Below are 17,529 nucleotides of genomic sequence, written 5' to 3' on the forward strand. Positions count from 1 at the left end.
CCCAGAGGAACGGACACTCAGGCTGGAACCCAAAAGATGAAGAAAGAGTACTGCTGGGCAAGGTGGTAGAAAGGAAACCCAAAGCCTGTATTAGGCCAAAGGAGGCCTTGGGAGGCATCCTAACCACCACGCCAGCCACTCACACCGAGGGACAGAGACAGGTGCAGTTCCTGGCAGTTGTCCCAGTCCTCCCAGACTCAGTTCAGGTAGGCTAATTTCCAACCTGGTGCACCTGGTGGTGGTCCCCGCAACTCCCTGTGCCTGGTCTACAGGTACACACACCTGGAGTTGTGTGTCCCCATTCCTCCCCACAAAGAAGAATCTAGGAAGGGCCCAGCTGATCCTGGCATCCTCAGCACCCATCCACACAGGCCTGGCATATGGTGGGTATTGAATATTACCATATGTTGCCAGCTGCAAGAAAACAGGGCTGGAGAGAACACTGGACTTGCCCAGGACACTGCATGTGGCGGACCTAGGGAGTGGCCCGGGGCATCTGGGATGGCAGGAAGCTGCAGAGGTGGAGTAGTTTCCTAAAGGAGGTTCAGATTCAGGGTTTTTGTAAACCTCAGATCCAGGTGGGTGCTGGACTTTTTTTTTCCCCTTAAGATTTATTTGTTTAACTTGAAAGTAAACAAGGTAGAGATCTTTCCATCTGCTAGTTTACTCCTCAAACAGCCACGAGAACGGTTGGAGCTGAGCTGATCCGGAGCCAGGAGCTTCTTCCGGGTCTCCCATTTGGGTGCAGGGGCTCAAGGACTTGAGCCATCCTTGGCTGCTTTCCCAAGTAATAAGCAGGGAGCTGGATCGGGAAATGGAGCAGCAAGACTTGAACCGGATGCCGACATTGCAAGCAGAGGATTAGGCTGATTTGTCACCCGCGCAGACCAAAGATCCCCTGCAGCCGCCTTAGGGCCTGAGCTGCGACAGCGAGCTGGACCCACCTGCTCCCTTCTGCCTTCTCCACCCCAAACTTTACCGCCGACTGCTCCACTCGCGCACGCGCGCGTGCCCGCTCACCCGGCAACCCAGGCTCAGCCGGTCCCAGTGAGGCTTCCAGCTGCTGATGCCTGGCCGGACCCGGCGGCAGGCAGGAGGAGGAAACTCTCCGGCCCTCCCTCCTCTCGCATCTCCCCACCCTCCCTCCTTCCCTCCTCCCCCTCCCCGCTCCCTGCCCGCTCTCGGTCTCCCTCTTTCTCCTCCGAGGCTGTCGAGTCGCCTCGCAGCAGCGAGCAGCAAACGCCCTGCTTCAGTCCCGGTTCGGAACTGAAGTGTGCGAGCGCGGCTCCAGGAGCCTGACGCGGGGTTGGCGAGCCTGGGGGTACTGCACCCCGAGTGCAGGGGCTAGCTCCGGAGGCCCGATCCGAGGCGCGGAGCCGCAGCCAGCCGAGTGGGCCGGGCGCAGCGTCCGGGCGGTCCCGGAGCGCGGCCGCGGAAGGCGGGGAGACGGCCGCGAGCCGGGGCAGAGGGCAGAGTGCAGAGAGCGGCCTGGCCCGGCGGAGGGCGCCGCCCGGCCGGAACGCAGATCGCTGCCCGGGACGGCGGCCCCAGCGTGGGGTGCGCAGACCCGGGGTGGCTGCGGGGCGGGAGCGATTCCCTGCCGACGGCGGGGGGCGTGCCCCCTCCCAGCCCGGCCCGCCCGCCCGCCGCGTCGCCGGGGCATGTGAGCGCCCAGCCCAGGCTGCCAGCCGCGAGGACCGCCGGCAGCGGGAGCAGGAGCCGCGAGCCCAGCGCCCAGCGGAGTAGTAAGTGCGCCCTAGCGCGCCGTCGCGCCCCTCTCCTCCCATTCCCTCCCAAGTTTGACACTGGCGCCCCCACGGACCCAGGCACGCGCCGGCTCTCTTTCCTTCGAGTTTTTTTTTCCATCGGTAAAGTTTTCCGAGCGGGGACAGACCCTCACCTGCCCCCGACAACGTCGCGGACCCAGTTTCTGGTGGAGAGGGGTGGCGCCCCCAAAGCCGTGGGTGGCTTTACGGGCGCGCGCCACGCGAGCTCTGCTGGCGGTTCCCCCACGTCCGTCTCTTGCCTATCCTGCTGCCTTGGGTCTTTCTGGCCAGCCGTGATCCTGCGCGCCGGGGGCGACGTGGGCGCACCTCGGTTTGGGGATCGGGTCGCATAGCTCTGGTCCTCGGGTGGGTGGGCGCTGGGGACTCGCCGTTCACCCCTCCCCAGGTTCCAGGTTTATTTTTCCGGCGGAGCAGCTGGGCGCCGCCTCCTGTTTGTTTTCTGCCCGCGCCGCTCCGGTTCCACCCCCGCCGCCACAGTGGCTTCCTCTAGCCCCCCCACCTCCGGCCGGCCGCAGTGAGGGCGAGCCTTTCTCCTCATCCCCTGGAAGAGCAAATCGCATCCAGAGGCAGCGAACACGGAGGGGCCGCGCGGCGTCTGGCCGCTCGCCATTGTTGTCGCGCCCCGCACGTTCCGGACGTAAACACACACACACACACCCGCGCGCACACCCGCGCACGCCGTGCACACGTGTCCCGTGCACACGTGTGTGCCGCCCGCGTCCCGCGGGAGGAGCTGCGCTACCTCCGAGCTGCGCCTGGGGAAGACTAACACCAGGCTGCCGGGAGTCCCGGGAGGGGCCGTGAGCCGGCCGGGCGGGAAGTGGACGTGCAAGTTCAGTCCCTGGACCTTTCCGGGACGACTCGGGGCGCTCGCGCTACCATTCCGCCCCCGCGGCCCGCGCGGCAGCTGTGAGCACTCGGCCGGCGCTCTTGGCAACCGCCTCCGTGACAGGAGCTTGGAGGAAGACGTAGTTTTCCTGGGAAGTTTGCTTGGGTTCGGTGGGAATTTCCGGGCAAGGTTTCTTGGCGCGGAGCGCGCTGCCAGGGAAGACGCGGCTGCTCAGGGTGGCTTTGCAGAACCCCTGGCGCTCACCATGTCCCTTGTGAACTGCCAAGCCCGGATGCTTGGACACAACACCTGCGAGGTCCCCGCCCATGGATGGTGTGAGTGCGGGCCAGTGCCCAGACTCTTCCTCAGGGTTTACCTCCGCGCCCCATGGTTAGGGGTCTAGTGGGCAGGATATGAGCCTGCTGTAGAGTGAGGCGTGAAGGGGCTGTTTTCTCAGAGCTGGAGCCGTACAATGGGAAACCACTTGCTGAGCCAGATGCAGTGCAAGGAATCCGAGTTGCATTCCAGCTGCTGCTGCTGGCATTGTAACTCTGGGCTCCGTGCCTCCATTTCCCGGTCAGTGGGGTTAGTAGAGCCCAGTACTGACCTTGCGGAGCTGTCCTGAGGTTCTAGTGCCCACGTGATGCCTGGCACACGCAGGTGCACCTGTGGCTGAGCTCAGAGCGTTTGGGCACTGTGCCCCCTCGGGCAGGATAGGTGTCCGTTCTGCGAGGGGAGGGGAGAAGTCACATCGCGCAATTCTTGTCTACTTCCTACTGCAGAGTTTTTTCCTTCCTCTTGCCCTTGGATTTTGTGAAAGTGCTTCACTGTTGCTTTTCCTCATTGTCAAAAATCACTATTGGCCCAGCTGCAAGTGGCTTGGGTGGAAGTCAGGTCCCGGAAGGAAGTGTCCGCCTGGGCGGCTGCTGGCTCCGGATTGGGTGTGCATTTGCGTCTCTGGGGTGGTGGGGTTTCCACAACCAGGTGTCTGGGCCTCCCCCTGGGGAAAGTAGCAGGTGGGACCGGCGGGGTCGTCCCTGGAGAAGCACCTACAGGTCTTTCTCCCTGGGTGGCGTCTGCTGGTTGCTGCTGCTCTAGACTGGATGTAGGATTTGGGGTAAGTGGGGAGCAAGGGTTGGGTTGTGTCCCAAGTGCCAGAAATTGATTGTGGACCCTGCAGATGCACCTGTAGGGTGGGCTGCCCAGTCCCTGCCCAGCCCCGTGCTCTTTCTGCTGATCCTCTAACTCCCGCCCTGGGGCTGGCTTTTGGTGCTTGGAGTTTCTGCAAAGGGACAACTTTACCTGATGAGCCACCTGTTAATCCCCGGGCAGCCCTGGTGTGCCTGGCCCTGTGCTATGTGGAGGGACTATGGATGGAGAGACAGACAGGTGGCACCCCAGTGGTCTGGTAGTTGTCTTTCTAATGGGGAGTAGAAGCCCAGGAAGTGAAGTAATCCTAGTGTTGTCTGCCCCTGCTAGGTGCTTAGACACAACCCAGGGTGTGTGTGGGGGGGAGGGAGGGGCCTGTGTTAGGGAGGGGACGGCATTGCAGGGGGGCGCTCTAGGCAGAGCCCCGGAGGCCACAACACAGGCTGCTGGGGAGAAATCCCAGGCGGCCAGGCCCTGGTGTGGCCGCACCCACCCAGTAGGACTGGTTAGGGTTTTTAGTGCATTGGTTAGTGATGCGATGAGATAGATGGTTCTGCAAGATTACTTGGTGCGTAAGAGGCGGTGGCCTTAGGTGCCGTAGGGAAGGGCGGTGGTCACCTTGGGCTGGCGTGTGGACCCTTATATTTGTTCCCAGTGTAAAACCTCATGCGGGCATAAACTGGATGGAGGAGCCAAAGCTTGTAGTTAGCTTGGAATGGTTTCTGTCCTAGGAAATCATTTCCAATAAGGAGAGAGGAGGCAGGATCTAAGGCCACTGAGTGATAGAGTGCCCATTTCAGAGAATCCCATGTGCACTTGCCCGCTGGTGACAGATACAGAAAGAAGGCCAGGAGGGTGCCTCGTAGCGGTCACAGGGGTTGACTCTGGATGCTGGGCACACGGACGACTTTTATTTCCTGCTTTATCTTCTGTTGATTTCCCCACACTTGTCTCATGACCATGAATTACTTTTATTCGTGAAGAAATAAGGCTGTAAATATATATATATATATATATATATATATATATATATAGAGAGAGAGAGAGAGAGAGAGAGAGAGAGAGGGAGAGATGGCTTTGGCTGCTGGGTGGATTGGCTTGCAGAGGAGCAAGGCTGGCTCAGAATAGACCAGGGGCTGGCTAAAGAGGGTCGGGGGTGGGGCGCTTCTTAGGAGGCTGTTTGGGATCTGGAGTCCCGCTGCCTCCCTGTTGCCTCCCTCAGGAGGACACGATGGCCGTGGTGGGCAGTGCCAGTGTTAGAAATGCACAAGGAGCAGGTTTCAGTGCTGCCCACGCTTTGGGCTGGGATGACCAGGAGGTTCAGAGATAAGAGAAGGAATCGGCAGAGAGGTCCCTTAAGGCAGGATCTCTGAGTGTCCATTTTCCCATCTGCAAAACGGAATGGCAGACCACACCTGCCAGGAGGCTCCCCCTGAAAAACTAGGGCTCTGTGGGATGGAGGCTGGACCTGTGACCTCCCCCACCCCGCCGTCCCCCAGGGAGCTAGGTGTTCTGACCTTGAGAGCCTGGCATGGGTGGAGGGGTCTGCAAAGTCCTTCTTTCCAGAGTGCTGCCTGGTACTGCATCTGTGTCCAGGAAGCAGGCAGTGGAGCCCAGGCAGCGGCTCCCAGGCAGCTGGGCTGGTGTGCCCCCGCCCCCAGCCACATTCAGGGGTGAAGTTGTGCATGTGAAAAGAGCTATGTGCTGGGGAGGCAGCCAGGCCCCCAACGAGTGGCGCTCTGAATGGGAGTTATTTTTGTGTGCTGTGTTTGCTTAAGAGGGCCGGCTCCTGCCTGAACTCGCCGCGCCATTCTCACCCTCGGCTAGTCCCTTTCTGGAACCCGGATGTGTTAGCCCAGGAGGCTGTCACAGTGCCTGTCACCCGCTGGGGAAACGTCGCCCTCCCAGAGGATAGCTGCCCCGTCCCTGACCGCCTCCCTGGGATCTGGGTGGTGGGCCTTGCCACCCCACCCCCCAACCAGGGATCCTGGTTTGGACCGCCCCTTCCTCACCTCAGACAGGCAGGCGACTGGGAGAGCTGCTAATGCCAGCCCCACAGGCCACCGCCTGCCTCTCCCATGGGGGGGGGTGGAGTGGCTGTGATCCTTTTTAGATGCAAATGCTTTGAGCACCTGGTCTGTGGTGGTGCCCTTCTCGGAGGGTCTGTTCAGTGCCAGGAAGCCAAGGAGACACGTGAGTCTGCCCTGTTCTGCATCCCCATCTTGCAGGAGCTGCCACCTGCACCTCCCTGCACACCCGTGCTCCCTGGAGGCAAGGACCCCAAGCCCTGAGCACCACCACCCCTCACTGCTGGGGAGAGCTGAGGGGTGAGGTCAGGGAGGCCTTGGCTGGTCACAGAGCTGGGACAGTCGGGAAGAAGAGGAGAGGCTGGTGTGTCCCCTGCTTGCTCCCAGGGTCGTCGAGGGGTGAACCAGGGGCTGGGATGTGCTGGGTGGTGGGGGAGGGTGTGAACTAGGACAGGAGCTGGAGCTACTCAGATGGGAGAGGGGAAGAAGGCAGGCAGGTGTTGGGATGGACTCCCAGCTGCCACCCTTCCCCCAACTGAAATGGCCTTCCCTGCCCAGGTCCTTGGGTCGCTGGGTAGCCATCAGATCTGGAATAGTCCTGTGCCCCTGGAGGGAACAGTATCCACAGGCACGCCACTCCCACCGTGCCCTCCCCCCAGCCAGGGCCTTAGCATTTAAATGGCCTTGGCACAAAGCCCCACAAACTGCCATGGGGTTGGGGGAGGGGTCCTGGTGTGACCCCCTACAATGTTCTCTTGTATTTTCTGGGGCCGCAGCCTGGGCCAGCAAGGAGCCTGAGGGAAGAGGGCGGGAGGCTGGGCAGGGGTGCTTCTGGCTCCCAGTCCCTGCGGTTTTGGTCCTGTCGCCCCTGCCAGGCCTGCAGCTCCCTAGGGGATCCAGCCCAGAGGCCCTTGCACTCCTTCCTCCTCCTCTTACCTCCCCCAGCTCGGAATGGAATGTGCGGACTGAGGACCGCCCTGGGTGAGAACAGCTCCCAGAGGGCCATGCTCCGGCACCCCCATCCCCGACAGAGGAACCCTGTGCTGCCTGAGTGGGGCACAGCCGGTGCCTTGGGGTCTGGATCTGCCAGGCACAGTACCAGAGGGCGGCTTCCCACCAGGTCCTGTCCTGGGCCAGGGCCCAGCAGACAAAGTAGCCACAGCCCCTCTTCTCTCTGAATCAGTGTTATTTTATAAATTGGGGCACCTATTTACTTCATGCAACAGCCAGTGTTACCTGCAATCACAGGGAAGGGAAAAAGCATTTAGAACAACCCAGAATCTCTGGCCAGCGATGTTGGCTTTGTTCTGCTGGAGGAGTAACTGGGGACAGCTGTGAGCCCACCCTGGCTCTCTGGGATGTGGGGGCCTGTGCTTAGGGCTAGGTGGGAAGGAATCTGGCTTTGGGCCGGAATGAAGCTTTGTCTGGACCCCCAGGTGGCCGGGGCAGCGCCCAGGGCTGGTGTGTGGGCTGCATGCTCTAGGCAGACCCCAGCCGTGTCACAGGAGCATGAAGTCACCCAAGTGTGACTGGAGACTCTGGGGCCGGGGCTGTGCCCAGAGGGCCTGGCATGGGTGAGGGCAGTAGGGGAGTGGCAGGTGAGAGGGGTTGCAGGAGCCAACCTGGCCCTGCTCTGCCACTAGGGACTGGGGTGCTGGATTAAGAGCCGCTGTGGGTTCCGGGAGTAGCTGGCCAGGTTCTCCAGCATGTACACACAGGTAGCAGCCCTGGGGAATCAGATGAGGCCTGTGGGAACTTTGGGGAGACCTGGAAAACTTCAGGGCAAAGTCAGGAAGGCAAGAGTGGTTTGGGAGCCTAGCTCACCAGCAGTGAGGTGGGGCGGAGCCTCCTCTCCTGCCCAGCCTCCTTCCTCCAGTGCCCCAAGCAGGCTGGAGTTTCAGTTCCCGGCTACCTGGGTGGGGCGCCAGGCAGTTGGCCTTCCGCCCTCCCTTGTCTGTTCACTTTCCCTGCTGCTCGAGCTCAGCCACCTTCTCATCCTGGAGGAGGAGAGGAGTGGGCCCAGCACCCATGATGGGTCCCCTAGGTGAGATAAAACCTCTACCACCTAGGTACCCTAAGCCAAAACTTCCAGGGACCAGCACAAGAAATGAGGAAGGAGGGGGGGGTCACACCTTGGCTTGGGGAGAAATGTAGGCAAGGCAGTCCAGGACCTTCTCTGGTGACTGAGGAGTGGACTCGACAGCCGTCTGCCGGAGGATGGCAATGAATGCTTAAGTGCAAGCGAAGGGTGCCTCTCTTAGAGTTGTACGGCGCGCAGACTGTGTGACTGTGCGGAATGGTCTCTTCTCGCCCACCAGCTCTGCCTGTCGTCAGGACCATATTCCCCGCCATGGTGCCCCTCTCGTGGCTGCTGCTATGACTTTCTTCTGGGCGCTGATGCAGGTGGAGCTTGGGGAAGCAGAGATGAGGGCCCATGGGTGTGTTGGGTGCTTTGTAGGGAGAGTGTTTTTCGGAGCCGCTGTGTCCTATTTAGTCACAGGTGTTGTGGGTCTGCTGTGTGTTGAGTCTGGCTGAGCTCTCACCTAGGGCAGACCGGGAAGCAGGCAAGGTTCTTCCTCACCTGCCCTCTGCCCAGGGCAGGACATGGCTACCTGTGCCTGGCGTCTGCTTTGCGGTGACCACCGCTCTGCTGCCCGTGTTCCTTGGGGGTCTCCCTGTTCTTCATGGTCCAGGAGCTCCTGGTTGTTCCATTTGAACTCAACTAGGTGTGTGGTGAGTTAACAGGCAGTCCCAGATGTGCGTTAGCCCTTTCCCAGCCACGGGCCTTGTTAGTCCAGGGATGGTTTAAAGATGAGCTTGTGCGGATGGGGAGAGGTCCGTTGGCTATTAGATCATGTGCTCTGCAGCTCCCTGGCGCGGTGCTGTGCTGTGAGGCCAGGAGGCCACACTACAGGTATGTGTGGAGGTCGGATGCCTGGAGCTGGTACTTGGGGAAACATACAGGAAGGACACCCAAGCCAGGCTTGGGCAGAAGGTGAAGGCTCCCTATAAGAGGACACAGTGGCTTGAGGGTGGTGAGGACATCTCTTGGGTAAAGAATGCGGTAAAGGCGGACCCTGCCCCTGATCCTGGGCACACAGGGTGTGGGGAAGGCCTGCGTGTGTGCTGCCGCAGGTGCAGTGCGCGAAAACTAGGGTGGTCTGTGTGGCCTGAGCCATGTGACTTGACACCCCAAGCCCCTGCCAGCAACTTCCAGGGGTGCCGGTGGCCAAAGCCCCTTGTGAGTGATGCAGGCTGGTGGCATTAGCTGGTGCAGCCTCCCCCTCCCCCAGCCCTCCCGAAGACCGACAACTGTGTCAACAGCAGGCTGATTGTGCTTGGCCCGTGGCCTCTGGGGCTGCCAGCATCGGGCAGGTGCTGGCAGGGGCTGCGGGAGCCCCACGCTGGGTGCAGGCCGGGCCTGGCTGCCAGGGCTGTGCAGAAACAAGGCCGCACACAGGCTGGGCCTGGGTGGGAGAACAGGTGTCTCAGGAACTCTGTGGACACAAAAGGCTCCTTGTCCCCCGCATCCCCATCCCTGGGCCCTCGTGTTGCTCCTCTCCAGCCAGCGGCCAGGTTGGGGAGGGGTTGGCGGGCTGGTGGCAGGGGGAAGCTTGTAGATTTTGCTGTCTTGGGAGATTTATTTCTTGATTGGGGGTGTGGGGTTAAAGCAGCCTGTGCAGGGTCGGAGGGAAGAGACCTGCCTGTGAACAGAGCTGCTGGCCCCCTGGCCTCTGGGAGACTCAGTTTCCCTGCTGGAGAGAGAGATTGGCCAGCCCTGCTAGGGCACTGGAGCCGGAAGTGGGTGGCAACTGGGAAGAGCCTTGCAGCTTCTGGGCAGGAAGAAGGGCTGGATGGCAGGAGCCATGGCAGGAGCCATTGCAGGTGAGGTGGCCATTAGGGAACCCTGGTGGTGTGTGTGCCATGTGTGTATGTAGGGCAGCTCTCTTCTGCCCAATTTGTGACACAGGCCTTCTGTGCTACATGGTACCTGCCGTATGCCTCCCACTGCCCTGGGGACTGGGTGAGCCCTGAGGAGCCGGAAGCCCGATCGCCTCTGTGACCTTGGGCAGCTGCTTCAGCCTCTCTGAGTTTCTGTCTCATCCAGATGTTGTGGGTTACAGCTCATGGGATGTTGTAATGGTGAAACATGAAAGTGAAAGTGATGTCTGGTGTGGAGGAAGGACGTGAGAGGTGTGCACTGTTGTCCCTGTTCCCCAGAGAGTGACAGGGGCTCAAACCCAACCAGAGCCAGGGAGGTAGCAGGGGAGTGAGCCGCAGTCCACCGCAGGGCCTGACCAGACACGTGCAGGTTCTCCAGGGCAGCCTGAGATCACCCAGAAGGGATTTCCTTGTTAATGATATATTGTATTTTCATTTGAAAGGCAGAGTTAAGAGAAAGATGGTGAGACAGATCTATTCACTGATTCACTCCCCAAATGGCCACAACAGCCAGAGCTAAACTGATCAGGAACCAGGAGTTTCTTCCTAGGCTCCCACAAGGGTACAGGGGGCCACGAGCTTGAGCTATCATCTGCTTTCCCAGGTCATAAGCAGGGAGCTGGATCAGAAGTGGAGCTGCTAGGATTTGAACTAGCACCCAACAGTAGCTTTACCTAAACATCACTGGCCCCAAGTGGGGTCACATTTGAAGTAGGAGTGCAGGCAGGGCTTTCCGGGCAGGTAGGTGTGAAGGGGCATCTTGGTGCCTGAAGTCAGGACAGTGAGGGTGAGACTGCTATGGCCCTGACCCTCTGGGCACACCAGGAGTTTCACAGCAGTTTTGGTCTCTTGATGTTCCTGACCCCTTACACATACACACACACAAACACACACACATGCACACCCTGGGAGCTTTGAGCAGCTCAGCCTCATCAACTCTGGAATATTCTTCAGTTTATAGGGGATAGGTGGGAATGAAAGCTCCATGGGGATTATTCAGAAAACTCCAGATTTGATGCTGCTTGGTTTTGAGTTCCGATACTTGAGCCATTTTGGCCTCCCCTCCCACTCCCATGCTGCTCTTCGAGTTCCTCGTGCAAGTGGTTTGGTGAGGCTGGTGGCAGCCCTCATTCCAGTTTCTACTGTGACTTGAGAACTCAACTGTGGAGTCAGGTGCTTTGCCACCCTCCCCGCATTGGTTCCTTGCTGTGGCTGCCAGGGCCACTCCTAGCGAGAACACCTGTTGCTCACTCCCCACCCCGCCATTTTACTGATGATGGTGTTGAGGTTTCCAGACATGGGCTTCTGGAGTTGCACTGGCTGTGGATCCACTGGGTTATGCAGTGAATCTGAGTGACTGCTCTCGGAGCCCCTGGGTCAGCTGCCCTGTCATTGTGCAAAGCTGGCTGGCATAGGGAGCGACCATTGGGTCTCAGATGGCCACCAGGTGAACCAAGATCCGGAGAGCAGTTGGTGTCAAGGGAGATACTGAGAGACAGGGGTGGGTCCACCCAGCAAAGTGGTCAAATGCCTCCCCCCACCCCAGGTTGTCCTGGGGACTGCCAAAGAGAGAGCAAGCCAGTGAGTGCAATAGGGCAGTTTGGTTTTCCCCAGGCCCTTATGCATGTTTACATGCAATTTCCATATCACCAACACACTGAACACAGTTTGATCATCTGTCCCCAGGCACATGCAGATTTGCCTTTTATTATTATTGGTTGTGTGCATGTTATTTGAGAGGCAGACTGGGAAAACAAAAAAAGAGCATCCACTGGTTCAGTTTCCAGACGCCCACTCCTGCTGGGCTGCGGACAGAGCCAGCAGCCAGGAATGAAATCCAGGCCTCTCCTGTAGGGACAGAACCCCGGTTTCTGGAGCCATCCCTGCTGCCTATCAGGGTGGGCGCTGGCAGGAAGGTGGCAACTGGAGCTGGTGCTGGGAACTGAACCCGGGCAGTTGGAGCACGCAGGTGTCTTAACGTAGGAGGTCGAATGAATGTGTGCATTTGTCCTGATTTGCCTTTTGGTGTTATCTTTCTAAATGTGGCTGCTTCAGGCTTCAGGGCTTTTATTTGTATCTTTGTTCCTGTCCCATTTCTCCTTGTGAAACGTGTGTGGTTGGGTGGGTGACTAGGAGCAGGGTCAGCTTGGAATTGTCCTGGGGTTAGCATAGAGGGCTGAACCAACTGAGGATGCCACAACTTGTCAACAGGAACATGCTGGCCCACCCCAAGAGCCACCTCTTTTTCACCTGTGTGTTGGAGTGCAGGCATAGGTGTGCGACCCTCAGCAAGGTGCTTTGAGGATAAAGCACAATTAGAACTGGGCATGTTGATAACACAGGCTCACCCGACGCTCTCCTGGGGACTTGCTGGCTTTTGTGCCCAGGCAGAGGTAGCTGGGTGTGGGTGGGGTGGGCAGGAACCCTGAGGAGGCCTTGCAGGAAACAGTGCCAAGGCTGAGAGGAACAGAAAGGAAGAGGCAGGCCACTGCGATGTTGATTTCAGGTCGAGGTTGTAGTGTTAACAATTTATTGCATCCGGGTCTTCAGCCAAGCACATTTTGTTCTCTAGTGGTGGAGACAAGCTCTTGGTGAACACAGCGGATGGCTGGACAGGGCAGAGATCCACAGTTAGGGTCCACTGGGTGGTGCGTGGCCCATGCTGTGGGCAGTGTGTGCCCTGCCCTGAGTGGCTAGGGTCTTCTGAATGGCACATGGCCCTGGAAAGCAGGCGTTCTTCCCACACCTAGCCTGTTGTCCCTCCTTCCCACATCTCCAGTCTTGAGCTCCAGATCCTCATCTGTGAAATGGGGTCAGGGCAGACAGCAGGACCCAGAAAGGGGGGTGGCAGTGGGGGAGCGGAGGCAGGATGACCTCCCCCGTTGAAAGAGTGGTATGGGAGTGAGATGGCGTGTCTGCAGGAGTGCTGACCCGGTGGGATTTGCCTGGGTGGCAATGAGATTGGGGCAGCCGATAGACCTGCACAGACACTGGAGCTGTACATGGCAGGCAGGGGCAGGTCCCGGAAGAGAACAGAAAGGGCAGGACTGGCCTCCCTCTGCCAGCTGACCCTCACGCTTCCCAGCACTCCTTGTTGTTCCCAGTTCCCAGGGGCATGAGTCTCCCTCCTCAAGGCATGTCTCAAGTGCATCGGCCTTGTCCTTCCCATTCCACCTGGTTTTGCTGACTGCTCCATGTGGACAAGTAGTTTCCTTCTCTGGGGCCAGCATCCCCCAAGGCTCTGATACCACAGGGCAGGGGGACCCTTTGGGCACCATGTGCATGAGCAGCGGTGGAACCTGGGCTGGCTTCCCTTGATGAGGCTTGGGACCCTCGACTGCGTTTTTCACCTGGCCCCACAACCAGTCCGCTTACCCCTGCAATTGGCTATTGGGGTCCACTTCACCTTCCTGTTCAAGACCTTTGGCAGGGGTTCCCAAAAGGATGAGTTGCTGTGTGTGTAAGCAGGTTTCTGGGAGCCCTCCTCAACTTACATGGGTGGGATGTGGGGGTCCTCTGTGCTAGGCTGGGGAGCCCTGCTGGGATGGAGGCCCCTCCAGACTGGAGCTAGGCACCTCCATTGACAGTTGGGTGTTGTGATGTTCCCAGAACCTTCAGAATGGCTGGCTCCTCATTCCGGCCCTGGCATTGTCCTCGGAGATGTCCCAGCAGAACCCTTTCTGGTGCTGTCCATTCAAACACCTGTTTGCCACCTTCAGATGGTGCTGAACTGACTGGTACCTGAGATCGGTTGGTCTGCCCCACGGGGCCTACGTGCTCCCTGGAACACGGCAGAGGTGAACAGCCGAGGCTACCTGTACCGCAGGTCCCTGTGGGGGGAGCTGACCTCTGTTGTTGAGATGGAGACCACGACTGTTCTCCAACATCTTTTGGAAGGCTTGGGTTGGGTGTACTCTTTGTTTTTAATATTTATTTTTATTGGAAAGGCCTTTCCAGGTTAAGAGAACCCTGTGGGCAATAGGATGTGTAAGCGGCCCTGCCTTGGGGGCCAGCAGTCTTAGAAGGCGCCAGGGGGAAATATCCCATGTAGAGGATTTGTTGAGGCTTCTCCTGGGGTGTATGGCTATGTGGGGGGCAGCCTCTGCGTGGGGTCATGAATGTGACTCCTAGGACTGACCTGAGCAAGGAGGAGAGTCCCCAGGGCGCTGGGGTAAGGTGGGGGGACCATACATCCCTGCCTGGGGTGCCTCCCTCAGCCTCCCACAGTTTTCTGCTGCAACAGAAAGTGACTAAGTCGCTGTTCTATTGCACCACCCTGGCCCTGTGACTTGGTGTCCCCGGGCTGTGGCTTTTGGAGCTGTCACTTGTGACTGATCACAGTGCATGGGTTGGGCTAGTGTTTGGCGCGTGGGGCTTTACCCAGGTATATGCTGTAGGCTGGACTCACACCAGGGTGGGAACTGCTGTCCCTGGGGCGGGGTGTGTGCGCTGGGGGCACCTCCCTGATGCTAGTTCCTGGAAAGCTGCTTCTTCCTTCACCCATGGTGATGATGCTGGGCTTGCTGGCTGTCCCCTGGACTCCAACTCCCATGGGCCACCAGAGGAGGTCAGTAGGAGTTTGCCCAAGGCAAGTATTGTATTCTCAGAGACCCCTGTGCTATGATTTTTATGTTCATTTCATTTGAGAGACAGAGAGAGAGCTAACGTCCATCTACTGGTTCACTCCCCAAATGCCCATGCCGTGCTGTGCTTGACCAGGCGAAAGCCAGGAGCTCTGTCCGAGTTCTTCCTTGTGTGTGACAGGGATTCAGTATTGGTACCATCCCCTGCTACCCACTTGGGGAGGGGGGACAACACGGGATGGGGGAGGACTGGCTCACTGGAGGATGTTGGTCCAACAGGAGTCTTGGTCCCCTGTACTGACCACCTGCTCCTATGCAACGGTTTTGGACTTGGCACCTGGCAGTCTTTGCGCTCAATTCCAGTCTTTTTATTGTTTTATTTTCTTTAAAAGGCAGAGAGGTCTTTCCTCCACTGGTTCAACTCCCCACGTGGCCTCAAGCTGCAGAGCTAGGCTCCCCGTGTGGTGGTTTGTCGCTGCCGGGAAGGAGAGGGTTAAATTCTTCCAAAGCAGTAGAGCTGGTTTGAGCCTGGAGCCTCTGGTGACCCTGTAGCTGACCCCCCTTCCCCTGGGTCAGGTCTGCAGGCTGTGGGGGAGGGGAAGCAGGCAGTGAGTGCTGCTGGCCCACTGGGGGCTGGGGCAGGCTTCTGCCTCGCCACCCCCCCCCCCCTTAGGATAAAGATGAACAAAGACCTCACTGGCTCCAGGGGAGACTCCAAGGCCCCCTCCAGTGGGGGGTGTCCACCACAGCCTCTGTGAAATCCCAAGGTGTGCTTTCCCAGCAAAGTACCAAGTGGGAAATCAACAGTGGTAACAACAGGTGCACAAGTGGGCCAGTGGGATTAGGGCTGGCCAGCCATGCCTCCAAGGGGAGATGGCCACAGAAACCAGGGCCTGGGCCCGCTGGTGGAGCCTCCCCTGCACCCCCCGCCCTGGGGTGGGGAGTTGTGCTGCGCTCCCCTCTGGGAGTGCAGAGGCTCGTTTGGACCCTTGTCCTGGGACTGGACCAGAGCAGCTCCGAGAGCCAGGCGCCCACCACCCTGGGGCCATCTGGGAAGACCGTGAAAAGCCAAGGGATTTTTATTTATTTATTTTTAGAAAGATTTGTATATTTAGGAAGAGGGAGATTGACTATCTGCTGGTTTATTCCCTAGATGCTGGCAGACAGCTAGAACTGGGAGAGGTTGAAGCCAGGAGCCAGGAACTCCATCTGGGACTCCCATGTGGGTGCAGGGGTCTAAGCACTTTGGGCCATCTTCTGCTGCTTTCCCAAGTGCATAGCAGGGAGCTGGGTGGGAAGCAGAGCAGCTGGAATTCCAACCAGCGCTCTGATGTGGGCTGCCTGCTTCCTGTCCATATGCTCCATAGCAGTGATTTTTAAGGGAGATGGCACCTCTCTCTCTGGCGTCTTGCCCCTGAGGTTCATCATACTCCCTGCTGAGGGCCCATCAGTGCCTTTGTCTCTGAGGTGCAGGTGGAAGTCTTGAATTGTTGCAGGGCTCAGTCTAGATACTTGAGTTTGGCTGGTGATTACAGTCCTGTGAGCACGGCTCTGCTGGGCCAGCCAGGCTGCAGCCTGCTGTGTTGCCCCCTTCCTCCTCGCGTACCCTTTGCTTTGCTCTTATCTGTGAAGGGTTCCACACACCTGTAGATTACTCGAGGTTTCCTGCTGTCCGTTATAAAGGATACTGTGTTAGAGCACATGCAATGGAAAGCATTCTAACCATTTTATAGCGTGCAGCTCAAGGTGGTCTGTGTGGTCACTGTGTCATGCGGCAGTCACCCCACTCACCCACCCACGGGAGTCAAGAGTCCTGCCCTGGAACTCTGCACTCACTAAAACAACCTCTCCCGGTCCCCTGCTGCTTTCTCCCACTGCCTGTTTCCGTCCCTGACCTTGGTCTGAGGACCTCGGTGGCTGGCATGGCGCAGTGGCTGTCCTGTCTCAGCTCATCTCCCTTGGCAGAATGCCAGGTGTCCCCGGGCATCGTCTGTGTCATAGCTGGTGGTGGGGTTTGTTCCTGGCTCAGCTGATTGAACTCACACCATCTCTGTATGTGTGTGTGCACGTGCACACAATAAACACATCTCATTGATTCATTCGTCTCTTGGTGGACAACCGGCCGTTTCCATCTCTTGGCTGTGTGAGTGAACACAGAGCACCTCCTGATGTTCCCTTCCATCTGGGTTCCCGCACAGAACTGGGATTGCCGGGTCCTAGGGCAGGTTTAGGGTTAAGCTTCCCAGGAGCCACCTTGCTGTTCTCCACAGTGGCCATACCATCTTACTCTCTCAGTGTTACAGTTTCAGTATGGTGTCTACATTATTTTCTTTCTCTCTAACTTTTTTCTTTCTTCGATTTGAGAGCCCAGCACAATGGCTCAATTGGCTAGTCCTCTACCTCCAAGCACCAGGATCCCATATGGGCACTGGTTCATATCCTGGCTGCTCCTCTTCCCATTCAGCATCCTGCTTGTGGGCTGGGAAAGCAGTGAAGGATGGCTCAAAGCATTTGGGACCCTGTACTCATGTGGGAAACCCGGAAGAAGCCCTTAGCTAATATTTTCAGGTTGGCTTAGCTCCAGCCATCGCAGCCATTTGGGGAATGAATCAGTGGATGGAAGATCTCTGTCTCTCCTCTCTGTAAATCTGACTTTCCAATTAAAAATAAATAAATCAAATAAATAAATAAATAAATCTTTCTTTTCTTTTTTTTCTTTTCTTTTCTTTTTTTTTTTTTTTGGAAGAGGCTGAGAAAGGAGAAAAAAAAAATCCAAACTCTGCTATCTCACTCCCCAAGTACCAACAATGACCAGGAGTCCAGGTCTCCCGTGGGATGGCAGGGATCCGGCTGCTGGAGCCTCGTTGTTGCTTCACAGGTGGCTAGAATTGGGAGCCAGGGCTGGGTGTAAGACCTAGGTACTCTGATATTGGACCTATGCATCTAAATTGGTATCTCACCCACTAAATGCTCACTCTACTTTCTTGCTTTTCATGTTCTGCTCAACAGTGGGAAAGGAAACCCGGAAGAGGAGGGTTGACAGAAGATGCCACATGGTTGTCAGTGGCCCCCTCCAGCTTGCTGGGAAAGGGATGCCTTCTTCGTCCTCCTTAGGCGATTTTCTGTCGTGAGCACACAGCTCTCCTGTTTAAGCAGATAAGACTGCGGCTGTGCCTTGGGTACATGTGTCACAAGCACGCAGCTCTCTGCAC

General features: G+C 58.0%; 1 protein-coding gene across 1 annotated transcript in view; it reads left to right on the forward strand.

Annotated features, from left to right (window-relative positions):
* Window positions 1–1,677: 1,677 nt before the first annotated feature.
* The window catches only part of SOX13 (SRY-box transcription factor 13), a 37,545-nt gene continuing 21,693 nt past the window's right edge, over window positions 1,678–17,529 (forward strand). The window contains exon 1 of the mRNA XM_040985489.1: window positions 1,678–1,745. The gene's annotated coding sequence lies outside the window, so the exon portion shown is untranslated. The remainder of the gene's footprint in view (window positions 1,746–17,529) is intronic.

This window comes from Ochotona curzoniae, unplaced genomic scaffold (genome assembly GCF_017591425.1).
Source record: "Ochotona curzoniae isolate NIBS_2020 unplaced genomic scaffold, NIBS_Ocur_1.0 contig_430, whole genome shotgun sequence".
NCBI lineage: Eukaryota > Metazoa > Chordata > Mammalia > Lagomorpha > Ochotonidae > Ochotona > Ochotona curzoniae.